The sequence below is a fragment of the Hypomesus nipponensis genome, chromosome 14 (assembly GCF_054491055.1).
Source record: "Hypomesus nipponensis isolate SF chromosome 14, ASM5449105v1, whole genome shotgun sequence".
In the NCBI taxonomy this organism is placed as follows: domain Eukaryota; kingdom Metazoa; phylum Chordata; class Actinopteri; order Osmeriformes; family Osmeridae; genus Hypomesus; species Hypomesus nipponensis.
Window position 1 is genome coordinate 13,057,362 of NC_140374.1, and position 14,009 is coordinate 13,071,370.

General features: G+C 43.1%; 1 protein-coding gene across 5 annotated transcripts in view; it reads right to left on the reverse strand.

Moving 5' to 3' along the window:
- mgat4c (mgat4 family member C) overlaps positions 1–14,009 on the reverse strand; it is a 61,974-nt gene that overhangs the window by 26,038 nt on the left and 21,927 nt on the right. For 3 of the 5 annotated variants that reach the window (XM_084673146.1, XM_084673145.1, XM_084673144.1), the window contains 2 exons: positions 10,164–10,234; positions 5,069–5,156 (listed from right to left, as the gene is read on the reverse strand). The gene's annotated coding sequence lies outside the window, so the exon portion shown is untranslated. Of the gene's footprint in view, positions 1–3,949; positions 4,070–5,068; positions 5,157–9,623; positions 9,760–10,163; positions 10,235–14,009 lie in introns of those variants that run through there. The other 2 variants (XM_084673147.1, XM_084673149.1) reach the window with 2 other exon arrangements.

Genomic DNA, 14,009 nt, shown 5'->3' on the forward strand with positions numbered 1-14,009 from the left:
TCAACCTCACTTGTTTCACTGAAAAGATAATTGCAAGCCTGGAATATATTATTTCTCCACGTTAAGCAATGGTATTTAACCACTTTAACTAACATCTTGATAAAATACCCCAAAAGCCTTCCTTTTCCCTCTTTTTACTTCACAAGGAAGACAACTTAGTACAGTGTCTGCTGCTGGTTAGAGTCTAAGCACAGCAAGTTACTTTGTGACTGCTGTGACCTGGCATCATGGAGTGCTGAGGATAACCTGACAGTTTGGCCGTGGGGCCCTCTGTGTCTCAATGAACAGCAAAGGGCACTCTGCGGGGCCATGCTACTGGGCTGAGAGCCCAATTGGCCAATACACTGTGGGTGCTAACCCACCAGCCACTACAAAAAGCCATAGGTTAACATAAGCCACTCTGGTATTTCAGCCCACTGACTCCAGGCAGATGGGTCAAGCTCTACGACTGCAATGAACCTACTCCTGCACACAAACCATCCCCTGTGTGCCATCAACTCGACTGCAGGAAATGGCACTTAAGCTGTGGGAAAATAAAAAACCATGCAACATCTCTGCTCATTCGCAAGGATGGAAAGTGGCATTCCAATATGGAAAAATGAGAACGGGCAAATCGCTTTGCTATGTGTTTACTGGGGAAAAAAATTAAAGCTGCAGCATTGTAAGCAAAATACCCACCCTCTCAATGATCCAACAAAACTCAATATCACCAGCCTTATCATACAGGATAATGGCATCTACAATGCAGAGATGGGGCATCTGTTGAACAATAAATTGATGGAGCTCCCGCAGCCAAAACGGAGAGAACACACAGCGACAACCAACACAACCATACAGCCTCAGGCATGCTCACAGCCATGTCACTTTCTCAACCCGAGTCCCTCAAGGCTGTCAACAGCGTAGACGATACTTTAACTTGACGAGGACTTGAAACGGAGGTAGGAATATTAGGGCGTCGAGGAATACTCTCCCCTGTGCCGAGGCTTTCCACCGGCAAAGATAATTGTCTCCCTCCCTACCCCAGAGGGATGGGTGTATTTCTATGACCTATTACTAGGCACTCCCCACCCTATATTGCAGACGGATATGTCACAGCGGTCCTCCATAATTACTTTGGCTGATAGAGGTGAGAGAGGACATTTGCATCAGATGAGGAACTAGGTAGTTTGGTGTGTCCCCACTTTCCCCCCTTTTAATGTCAACTTAATCTCTAAAGGTTACAACTGGCACCTCCACTGTACATATTTTAACAAGTTTGCTGAATCAGTACTTTGGAAATGTGCTTGACCTTGATTTTAAAGGAGTGAGCACATTCTGTACTGTAAGGAACCTATTGAATAGAGGTGCTTGTTCGGTTGGTGTAATACTTTTTTTTTTACTACGGCTCACTTCAGTAGGATAGTGAGAAGAACACAGTGTAAAATATATTAGTCGTTCCAAAGGACTTGCACAAAACCAGGACAAATCCCATTAATCTACTATTTGAGTTCATCTGCAAGCCTGTGTTTAATTATTTGATAACAAATATATTTCAAGATTAAATTGATGCCGTTGGAGCTTTTTTGTAGAGAACTTTAAACATATTTGATAATTGGAGGTGCTAACAAGGTAGTAAGACTGGATGCAGGCAATACCTATTTCTTAAGGTGTACTTGCCTATCCTCGATTTGCTTTCCATGGTCTTTAATTCCCACACCATCCCCTCACACCATTAGTGTCTGTGCATCACACATTCTCCATTCTTTTCTCGGAAATTCTGGAACCAGATTTTTGCCTTGGGGCATGGAGCACGTACCCACACCTTTCCACCTCCACACACTCACACACACACCCACACACATTCACCCATCCCCACACACACACACAGATGCCTGGAGCCAGGCCCTTGTGTGCCGTCTACCTCAGAGAAGCTGGTGCTTGGCATATAAAAGAGGCTCCAGTGGGTTCGGTGCCTGCCAAGGCTCTCTTTTGATCTGCAGCCAGGTTATGACAGATGATCTACATTAATCTCACTGCCCCCCCCCCCCTCCTCCTACTTACGCTCTATCTCTCTCTCTTGCTTGACACAAGAGCAGAGTCCATTTGTTTGGAGGGATCATGCTATCAGGTATATTGTTTTACTTATTCTCTATACATCCCAATACTGGAGAAGTTTAAAATGCCTTGGTTAGGAGGAGAAAACATTCTCGGAATACTAAACCCATAGGTCAAGGTTTTAAGCGCTATTGAGATTGAGACACTTATTCTTTCTGTTTTTGATCTGGGCTTCTAATAGCTTAATCTGAATCTTGGGGCCATCTAACAGTGTTCCAAGTTTCCATAAAATTCTGTTGTGTTTCTGAAATAATGTATGTATTGCTAACTAAATTGTAGATCCCAATGTGTTCTTCTGGTCATTTCAGTAACGCAGATCCCATGAGCGCATTCAAAATGAACTGTAAGTTGAAAGGCTTTATAAAGAGTAATGGAGTGCCTGAAAAGCCTTTGTTATTGGAATTGTCTTAGACTATTAGAATTTTCCTCCAATCTATCACCACAAACTACTAACACACTAATTTAATTTCCAAGCTAATAGGTTTAGTTCCGTAACATTTTAAATAAATTACAAACTGCCAGCGTCTCCTCTTGGGTTTTATGGAGAGATTGAAAAGTTTGAGAAACAAACACACGGAAAAAGAGGATGTCCCCTTAGGTACTGTGGTGAGTGCACTTCACCTAAACAGTATGTTCCATAAATGGTATCGTAATGTGGAGAGGGTTGAAAAAGGTTTTGCCATCAAAGGATATGAAGATAGTGGCTGGGGATGGATGAGAAAGGACAACCTGCGATGAGGCTATTCCATTAGAAAATCACAGCCAGCTGTTATTTCTAAAGGGGATCATCTGCTTATTACTATGATTTCCATAAGGAATAGTTTGCCACTGCATTATTTTGCATGGCAGGCGGACGATGAAAGGTGTGACTATGCTAATGAGAAACTTCAGACGGACAGACTCTACGGACTTTAGCGAAACAATTATTCACATTGCACATTTTAGTACCTGTTTGCTGAGGTGAAATCTAAAATGGCATTTGGTTATGACCGACCATATTGTTTGTGTTTTTCATTCTTTTTGCCGACCCGTCCATTAATTTGGCGGGCCAGCACTTTTTGTGTGTGCTGTAAATTGGCAATCACAGTTGTCACATTAGCATTGAAATGGCAACTCTGATGCTTCTGTATGGGAGGGTCATCTGCGCTTCTCAAAGGAGGAGAGAATGCTATTATGTTACTCTCTTAAAAGATCATCTGCAGTATATTTATATGGAAGGTGGAAAATAAACTAGTCCTTTTCCCCAGCACTGTGCATGTCCAATCTATTTCCATGCAGCATTGATCTGGACATTTAATCAAGCCCCTTCTTCCACCCATACGTCAGTCTACCTAAAAGCCTAGGAAGAGAGGATCAGGATGCATGAGACCCAGAGAGTGAGATAGAGAGACCACTACACTGCCTGCCTCGCCTGTATTGACTTCATATTTGGTGAACATATATCAATCAGCCTAGCTTTTATGCGCCATCAGGGGATTTCAGTCTTTAGTCATAAACCGCTATGGCACACATCATGTCATATCCATGACAACACTACGGGGCATTACAAAATCTGTGTCTATTTCTTGTGGAAACACCACGGCATTAACTTGAACAAGACGGTTGTTACACTTCAGTTCTTCAACGTCTAAACATATGCTTTACAGTCACGTTGTGCTCATTTTGCATTGCATTTAATAGCACAGCACGAAAGATGACTTGCCACAGTACCATATCATTGAACCACTAAAGAGGTAGTTAAAGCTCAGTCGAGAAGTCATTTTCTCCATCCATCTCAAGCTCCACGTGAGGAGATCTACATAAAAGTCGTCCTGACAACGATGGTTATCGCAAGCTCTTCTTGACGGACACTCACGTTGCTATGCACAGCTGGGGCAGCTGGGACGAGTATGCCTGTGATCTTCTTTCAAGCCTCTTTCCTCCTCTGTTTTTCCTGATTTGGAATCTGAGCACACAGCTTTCGGTTCATGCTGTCCTGTAGAAGGAACAGCTGTTTGCATGAATGTTTAATGAAAGGCCCACATCAGATTGCGGTTCCAGCAGATGCAGATCTGGCGTGGATCACCTCCGTCTCTCCTGAATTTCGTTTAAAGTTCTCCCTCGCTTCAAATGTCAAATGTCTCATTCATTTGAGTGCCTCACTTATCAGTCGGCGTGCACAAGTAGAACTGCTTGACAGAAGAAGAGAGTTCTTGTGTTTTATAAGTGTGTAGACTACCACTCACTACCAGAGTTTATGTAATCTTTAGTCACAGATATAAATACTGGGGCTGGTGCATCGAGCTGACAAGAAGAGCAACTGTTCATTTGAAATACAGCAATTATCCAGAACATTTCCGTTTGTCAACTAATTTGCGGAACATGTTGCTACTTGCTATCCTGAATAGCAAAGCAGCACAAAGTCAATAGGAATGTCTGTATACAGTTGTTTTGCTTGGTAACTGTACCATCTGTACCAAAGAAGTGTGAAAAGCATTGACACCAACAAAGTGTAAATGTTGGCAATCAATATTTATCCTTTTGATAAACCCCTCCGGGCAAGCATGCCCCTTCAGCTCGCCAACACAAACACAGCTTTGTGGTTTGGAATCTGTCACAGTGTGTGGCTGAAAGGGCTGAGAACACAACCTCCCCTTTACAACTTGGTGTGTCTGCATTCTCGCAGAGAACACGCGCTGTTCCGGAGCTAACAACCAGACTAAGAACAGCACTTGGATAACGATTCCCATTCGGTACAGAAGCCATTTTTGGGAAGCAGAAATGTGCAACTGAGAATGGCATTGTTTGGCTCGTGTGGCTGTGAGATGACGGTTCTCAGTGCGTTCCCTCCCACAGTGTGATGTCACCGTGAGACTTCACTTTTGACTATCTGATACAGTGTAAGCGTTAGAGCTATCCAGAAGAAGAACTAGAGGAAGAGCCAAACATTTTAAACAAAGGCAATTCTGTACATGCATGACAGGGCAGCAGTTACCTTGGTTCAGAAGTTAGACACAAGTCTGGGAGAACGTCTGCTGGAGCTGCAGGTGATCATGGGCTGGATCCATACTCCTCAATAACATCTAGGTAGAAAAGAAAACATGGCACTCTGCATCACAGGGTTATTTCAGACACTGGGCAAACACACTTTTCTGTGCTGTACTTTGACGTGTAGTGCACCTTAGTGTAAACTAATGTGTCTGTGTGTGTGTGTATGTGTGTGTGTATGTGTGTGTATGTGTGTGTGATATGCACATGAGTGCTCCAATTTCTGCAGTATGCACATCGATGATACACATCCATTCTTTTGTGTGCAAGTGAGTGTGCAATGGAGTCTACTTGTTTGCACGTTCACACAATGTTCAATACAAAAGTCCCTCATCTCCCGCAGCAGCCCCCGTGTCCACCAGACTCTATTACTCAGTGGCTTATGGCACAATCCAATCTCAGGAGCCCATTGGAAAAGCTGGATTTGCAAAGGATGCCCAGACACTCCTGACTGTCAAACTGTCCCTCTTCCCACAGAGACACTGACGGTGGTGATGTGACATTGGGGCGGCACTCCCACAGCGAGGCAGAGTAATTGGCTTGCAATGATGGGCCATAAACATACATCACAGGGGCGGCGAAGCGTCAAGCAGACAGCTAACTAATCCGCCAGCTCCGACCCTCAGCTGCCGCGCGGCACGGGTTACTTGTATGCAAGCACACGCGCATGTGGCCGACCACTCGGCTAGTTTTTTTCTTGGGCTGGATGTTCACGCTTCCTACTCATGGGTCAGCACTCTGTGCCGTTATCATAACACACAGAAATGACTCCCCTCCTCCTCAGCTATAACACTATCACCATTAGATAGAGGAGAACACTATTCCCCAGGCATCATCCCCATAACACAAAGGATGCCCCCTCTCACCATTACCATTACCATGCAGTAATGTATAATGGACTCCATTCAGTCCCCTGGCACCATCACTCCAACATATATGGGACGTCCTTTTTCGTCATTGTTATTACCATACAGTGCTATCTAATGGACTCAATATTCGTTCCCCTGGCCGTATAACCATCACACAGACCGCTTGATCCATAACCATGAGACTACTGTCACAATAGGCAAAGAGACCCTGTTACTCACAAATGCAACTAGGCGGAGCCGGCATGTCATAGAGAAGGGTCACACGCACTGGTCAGGCTGCAAACGAGGACAGGAAATTGAGCACTAAGTAAGTTCTATTTTGTAGTTCTTCTCTACATACTCCCATTTATCGGCTTGGAAAAAAGAAAGAAAAATGCAGGAGTGTGTTTTTCTGCAAATTTGACCTAAAAAATAAACCCATTTTATCCTGTTCATTCTCATTCATTGTTCAGATTCAGGCAGACGGTGTATAGAAAAACACTTTCTTTCCAAGATGACCACAAACCCAGAGGCCCTCATCCCTCTCTTTCTCTGTACAGATTGGGTCTTTACGGGGGAGAATGGAGGAAAATCAGAATGAAAAGCGAGGGTTTGGGGGTCCGAGAGGCCCTCTCATTATTCAGAGAGACACTCGAGGCCACAGGAAGTGGCACACTTCATTTTTCTTGTCGGACTTGCGCTGGCTCGCTGGCGTGTTCACAGACAGTAGAGAGACTAAGGAGGATGTGGAGGGGTGAGATGTGCAGGTTGGGGGTTGCGGGAGCACTCAGGATGGAAGCCCTTTACTCAGCCTACAGCATTTAGACTACTCAGGCTCAAAAGGAGACCACCTGAGAGGTTAGGCCTCCTGAGTACGAACCATGATGTGATTTTCAATCTGCAGACTGTTTCAAGTATTTTGGCTATATTTTATCCGCTTAAAGTCATTCTGTCTTTGAAAGACCTAGCCTCATTATTGACAATACATATTGTTTAGTAATAGTGTCATTGGAAGAGTAATGGGTATTTTAATAGCAAACTAACTGTGGAGTTTCTCAAATGTTTCTAAGTTTCCAGTCCAGCTCAGTCCAACAAAAAATAGAAATAGTCAGTCATCTAAAGGCAATTAATCATCCCTGAAAATTACCCAACGTTCTTTAAATTGGTCACACACCATGGCACAAGGTCTTGCATTTAAATGTTCTCAAATGAATATTCTGCAACTGTGATCAATTTCTCCCTGTCCACGCAGAAGTTGACCTTCTGTGGAACTGAAGGTTGGGTAGAAAGAGAAGGGGATCAGGTGTTTGGAAGACGCTCCGTAACGTCATGGCAGCCTCATTCCAACACGTCCCAGTCTGTGGGTCAGAGCGAACGGCACGAGTGTCAGACAGACTCTGTGTTTGCCTCCTAATTGGGATAATTTATTGCCCTAACAGGCAGAGCAGCTGTGGCTTTACTGCACAGCACCAATTTAGTCCAGATGCTGATATGAAAGGCATGGCACAACGTGACTCGGGGACGAATTGTCTGCATAACTTCTCATCTGAGTAATTCATTTGAAACAATGTGGCCCGAGCTGCTTTTCCAACGCCACGTCTTTCTGGTGTTGCCGAAAATGTGATCTTGACACAATTCAAAGTTTGTAACGGTGTTCTTGGAGGAGATGAGTATGGAAAGCGGAGATAAAAAATATGCTATAGTAGATCCATGGTTGTATTAGCTCAAGACTGTCTAAACAACAGTAAGAAAAAAAGATAAATATCTTAGCTGTGTAAAAGAATAGATGATTGTGAGCTTATGTTCCTGGAAAATATGGAGCACAACTCTCTGAAATCAGTTCACAGAGAAGACTACCTTCAGGGCAAGGATAACTCCAACATACTGTGGATGGCCTTTATTCCTTCAGGGATCTCGAGATGATGTGCCCCGGGTACAAGCACAAATGTGAATAAAAAACCCTGCAGAGGTCAGTAGTTACTGTTACTAGATATTTTTTTTTATGTGAAAGCACACCAACAAAACAGTTTCCTTAGCAATCTTAATACCTGTCTTCCAAGTATAAAGTGAGGTGTTCTTTGTGTGTTACTGTATGTCATTTGATACTGTTGACTCACTGTGTAATGCAAAAAAGACTGGCAACAAGTCAACAGATTCAAGGAGCACCAATATGAAATATATTCACTACTATTGCCTTATTAAACTGCCAACCGTCAGATTACTAGCCCGACTCCCTCACCGTTCAGCCACCTGACTATGTTACATAGGCTCTACTTACTGTAACTTTGGTTCTACAATCACATTTCTACAACTGACTTTTGTGCCCTGAGAATGCTGTTATAAAATGTGTGGCATTGGAAATAATAAATAAAAAACGGCAGCGTAAGAGTGAGATTGTTAAAACTATCTTGAGCGCTTCCAAATCCCATTACCATTCCCTTCCCATCACTGACTTCTGATCCTCAAAACAAAAACAGCTTGTCTTTTGAACCCATACCCTAACTGGTGTCTTGTTCCACCCTGACACTCCCAATGTCTCTCACTCATAAGGAAAAGGTGTGCTTTAGCCTGGCTGAGCACTGAGAAGCTATGTCTGGAGAATAGAAAGTGTTCAGTGTTTTACAGTACATGGATAATCACTCTGACCCAATTAGCTTTCTTTGTTAAATAAAACTCTACTGCCCTTCATATAAACAGCCCCCCCCCCCCCCCCCCTTGAGTTTTTACAGTACAAAGTGATTACAGATTTAATTAGCTAAGGACCTTGCTTCAGGGAGAATCATGAATCCATATTGATATTTCTGCAGATTGTGGAGATAGGGCCTAGTCTACATGACGAGTTATGGAGAAAATGCCAAAAATGGAACGAAGTGATGATTTGCAACTTTTACTTGCTCCTGTTTACTCTTCTCCCCCGAGGCTAATCATTTTATTGCCGGATGAGGCTGAGAATTATGCAGAGCATGGCAGCGATCAATGCTGTCTCACTGCTTTGGCTGGGATCTAAAGAGGTCTGCTGACAGGGTGGCAGCATTTCTGCTTTTGACATTTAAGAATATCCCTCTACTACTGTCATCTCTGGGAAATGTATGAAATGTTTGCAGACCAACAGCGAAATCTTTGTAAGTGGAATACTAGGCATGGTTGGTGTTGTGGAGAACTTCAGGTGTTGTTGTTCAGAGAATATCATTGCAAATATATTTCGCATGACAGGTCAAATATTTACTTATTTGTGTATGAAAATAAATCATAGATTCATAATCATAGTATCTTATTTTGATCATTCTTGTTTCAGCAGTGTGCCTTCATACAATTAAGCTCCAATGCAATGTATATTGCCCTTCGTAAACTCCCTCATTAAAAGCACAGTCAGATGATGTGATGAGCTGTAAGACATTAGAATCGGGGTGGAGTGAGGTGTCAAGGTGACTCGTCAAACTCCCCACACATATAAATATTTAACCAGTGTAACACAGCAGCTCAGAAGCCTGCAACACGCCCCCGGCTTGGAGTGGAATGTGAGCGCAAAATATGGGGGGCGAGAGCAAGAGAAAGAGAGATTGAGATAGAGGGAGAGAGAGAGATAGAGAGAGAGAGAGTGAAAGAGTGTGAAAAAGAGAGAAATAGAAAGAAAGAGCCCCCCCAAAAAGATACCTGTCTCAGGCTTCATCTTGCAGCCCAAATATCAGAAGGTACTGCTGACAGGTAAAACTCTCCAGTGTCGACAGTGCTGCCTTACAAGAGCACTGGAGCTGTCTCCCAGCTCCCCACATCACAGCGTCAGGTAACAGCCATGACAGACGCATGGGAACACATTTAATGGGAACACATTTAAAATGAGCATGCACACAAACATGCACACACACACACACAGAATCATATGGTTCATAGGACATATCATAACATACTACCACATGCAGATAACAACGTAAATTAGGCTATATGCACAACTCTTTCCTCAGAGAAGAGTTTTTATCAGACCAAATAGCTGTCTCAAACAACATATCACAGACATAACCCGGTACATGTTTACTGATCTAATGTTCTCTTAACCAATGAGTAACCCAATGTACTACCCATTTCATTTATGCATTGATGAATTGGGTACATATGATTTAAAACAACATTGCATCGGACTCGCCAGTGTCAACAGGTACAGGGGTTGGGACAGTAAATCTATCCAAAAGCACTTACTTCTACTGCTTATCCTTTGGGCCATTATTGGTTGGCGCCCTTACAGATCAAAGTAGCAGTAGTCTTCAATCCTAAATGAAGAAAAAAAACATTGTGTTAGTAAAGAGCCCTTCCACGCACGTACACAAAGAAAATAAAACAATACTGCGTTGTGGCTTTACGTGTGGACAGTTTTTAGGACCCGGGGTAAGAGATAAAAAAAAGAGAGAGAGAGAGAGAGAGAGAGAGAGAGAGAAAGAGAGAGAGAGAGAGAGAGAGAGAGAGAGAGAGAGAGAGAGAGAGAGAGGGATTGATTTTCCTCCAGAAGTGCCAGTTCATCATTCGCTGAGACACATTCTATCGATCCTCCCGTCTTTAGTTTGTTTGTAATTTTGGGGACTCAAAGCTGGTCGCTATGATAGATCCCTCGATACGCCACTTGCCTCAACAATGAAGAATGGAAGGATCAAAAGATGTGCGGGGATGACCTCCTTTTGCAAGGCATTGGTTCTCTGCGGGCCCTGTTTAACGGGTGCTTTGGTTGACTGGAGCATGTGCATGATTTAGTCTATAGTATAAGGCTTACTGTGTGGTAAGTGCTCAGGAAAATGAGTTGGCTTATAGCTAAGTTTTTGGAAAATACCACTACCCAGGCTAAAGGTCCATTTCAGTGGATAACATTTTCTCATTGTGTTTTTTATCTGTATGCATACCTTTCCCATCACTCAACACAACAGACATGAAAGTCATAGATCAAAACCCTATAGCCTAACTGCCAGTATCCTTTTAGTGCAGTAAATGGTTATCCATTTTCTTCTTGTTTGGTTCCCTCAACCTACAACAGTGGATATTTGTTTAGCGGTTGCTCAATATTGGGAGCAGTCACCCACACAAAACCAAACTGGGCCTTGAACCCGGGCCCCAAACCCTCGACACAACCTCTACCCATCTCAGGAGACAACCCAAAGTCACAGTGACTGGCACTGCACTGCAAAGACTGAAAGAAGGCTGCCTAAACAAGAAGGACACGTCACACTCTTAAGCTGATAGTTGTTGATCTGACTGTATCACTATTGCGTATATGAGGTGGTCATCAAGTTGGCGCCACATTGTGGGCAGACTAAAAGGCAGCCCTGCCCACGGGCAACGTGACAACACCAGTTACACAAGCACACTCCTACACACGACGAGGTCCCTCAAGTCAAAACACTTGGAAAGACTGGATATAACTCAAAGGCTGGGGTGTGACAGGACCTCTTCTGAGTCAGGTTGCCATATTCGCTACCTACAGCAAGCAGAGTTTTGCCAAAACGTTCTCCTTCCAGAACACCCCAGGTTTTTAAAATGCTATTTACGCTTAATGGCCACGCTCATTAGCGAGCGTCCAAAAAAACACACTCCGGTCATTACCGCTCGCGTTTTGCAGTCAAGCTACACGCCGACATTGTCTGTTTGAGTCATCCGTCACAGCCCCGTTTCTTGGCAGGTGGCACCAGCCAATGCCGAGCACAAATCTTCTAATTATCTGCAACTATCTTCATCTCCTTACACTGGCTGTCGGCTTGTTTTGACAAGGCTGTTGTATCAGTGTAGTACAGAACCAGGTTTGAAACAACATCAATCATGTCGCTGCCACAGAGGCCACTTGCGGGGGGGGGGGGGGGGGGGGGCAACCTAGGCAGTGATGCAAAGAGCTGCACTTTACCTTGGCGAGAGCCTCCTGAGAAAAGGCTAGGAGAAGGGCCGCAGGAGAGAGAAAGTGTGTGGGATTAACTAAGGAAGACAATAGCACTCAGTTCCCTTTCTATTATTTACTTGTAGGGCTGTCAAATAAGGCCAAATGTTACGAAATACTTTTGTGGTATGTAGTGAAACATGGCTCAATTGAACCTAGTGTCTAAAGGCTCGAACATAATTTCTACAAAACGAGGGTTCTATTTCTGATAGGGGTTTGCAAATATCCGATTTGAACATGGGGAAGGAAACTGTAGAACTGCCAAATAAAATATAATTGCTTCTTTAACAATTGTTATAATGATAACCGATGTCTATTGAGGTTTTCAAAAAAAAGAACTGAGTGGCAATCCATTACAAGTCTAGCAATATATTTTGATATCTGGATATGGCTTTAGAATTGCTGTAGAAGTCTCCATCTGACTTCAAATCTGTATATTGTCTTTTGATAAAAGAAATAACGCAGACTGTGTGGGTGTGCAACAGCTCCTATCCAAGTAAGAAATTAGAGAGGCAATGAAAGACCAAGAAGGAGTGGGTGAGGAAACACACTGGCGATCCTTTGTCAACTGCACAGCGCCATTTAATGGCCTGTAAACCCCTTTGCAGGAAAAGAACAAGCAATTAGCATACTGAGTGGATTACAAGATTGCTCTGACTCCTGGATTAATGTGTGCACTTAATCTTCTCATTGCTAAGCGATTGTTGGATACGGCCATTCGAGAGGAACACATTTCTTCTCTGTCTGTAAGCCAAGCTCCTCAAAATAAAAAAGAGATTTCCTCCATGGTGGTCGTGGCACTAATATGTCTATGTGTGCCCAATGGACAGACTACCTTCCCTGCATTTTAGATGCAGAAGCACAGTTGTCACAGGTTAGGCTACTTTGTGTTGTGGTTGTCCTCTTTCAATTTCCATCATGTTTCTTGTGTTCAATAATGCTGTTTGTGTCCAATAGTGTTTCAGGTAATATGCCCCATTTAGGCAGGTAAGCACTTTATAGGTCTAGGTCTCTCGTTAGTCCAATATTTTAAAGTGTTTTGTAATATCTGCCAACCATTTATTGTAAAATGTTGTATTTATGTCTATTCTTTATTCATGTATTAATTCATCTTAGTTTGTATAACATGTCATGTTTGTTATGATTTAGTATTCATTCATTGCCTCCTAGTAAGAAATGTGTTATATAAATAAAATGTGATCTGTAATTTTGTTTTGTTATACTGTATTAAAGGCCATTTAGAGTTGTGGCAGAATAAAGAATTCTAAACGTCAGCAAATCTCAAGGCAATTACATCATCTTGTTCAAGTAATGGCATCATGCTACTCTCCTTGTCCTTGAGAATCAAAGTCATCCATTCTATATGTCATCGAGGCACACTATGCCACACACCTAGCCACCATCTTGATCCGACACTGTTTCCCTGTACTTCATGATAAACTTGGCTGTAGTCTCTGCCTATCACCGGGAACTGGGGCTACCTCTGCTATCTCTCTCCATCACTTCCGCAGAAGCGCTATACCTATTCGCGGGACTTTGATATCATCTTTAATCCACAACTCCGCACCTCACCTCAAAATCTTTCACCCAGAGTGTCAGCCCAGAAATGAAAAGAGCTGATAACTTTGCGGCGCTATCGCTCAGTGCCAAAGTGATATACTCCCCCTTGCAACACAGCATCTTCAAATACACAAGCATGCAAAACACACACAGAGTATATTATAGGTAAGTAAATGCAATGCATTATATACAGTATTTTCAGAAGAGAGAAATGTTCTCCTTTATCAAATATTCACTTTTGAAACTCTTAGAAAATGACACCTGAAAAGTGCAGGGATCCCTGACAAATGTCAATTTGAGGCACGTGCTACCTTAAATGCAAATGCTTATTCACAGCCTGGTGGACGAGACATACCTTCAGTGCTAACCAAAGAGTGTGTTGACTAGTTCCAGACATGGTAATGCTGGCCCTGATCGGATTTTACTCCAGAGTGCTTTCTGGTAGCTAACAGCCGCAGAGAGAGAAGAAGGGAGAAGGAGAGAAAGAGAGAAAGGGCGAGAGAGGAAGAAGGAGAGAGAGTTCCCTGGGCGCATAAAGAATGCATTTTCTCTTTAGAAATCAATAATGTCTC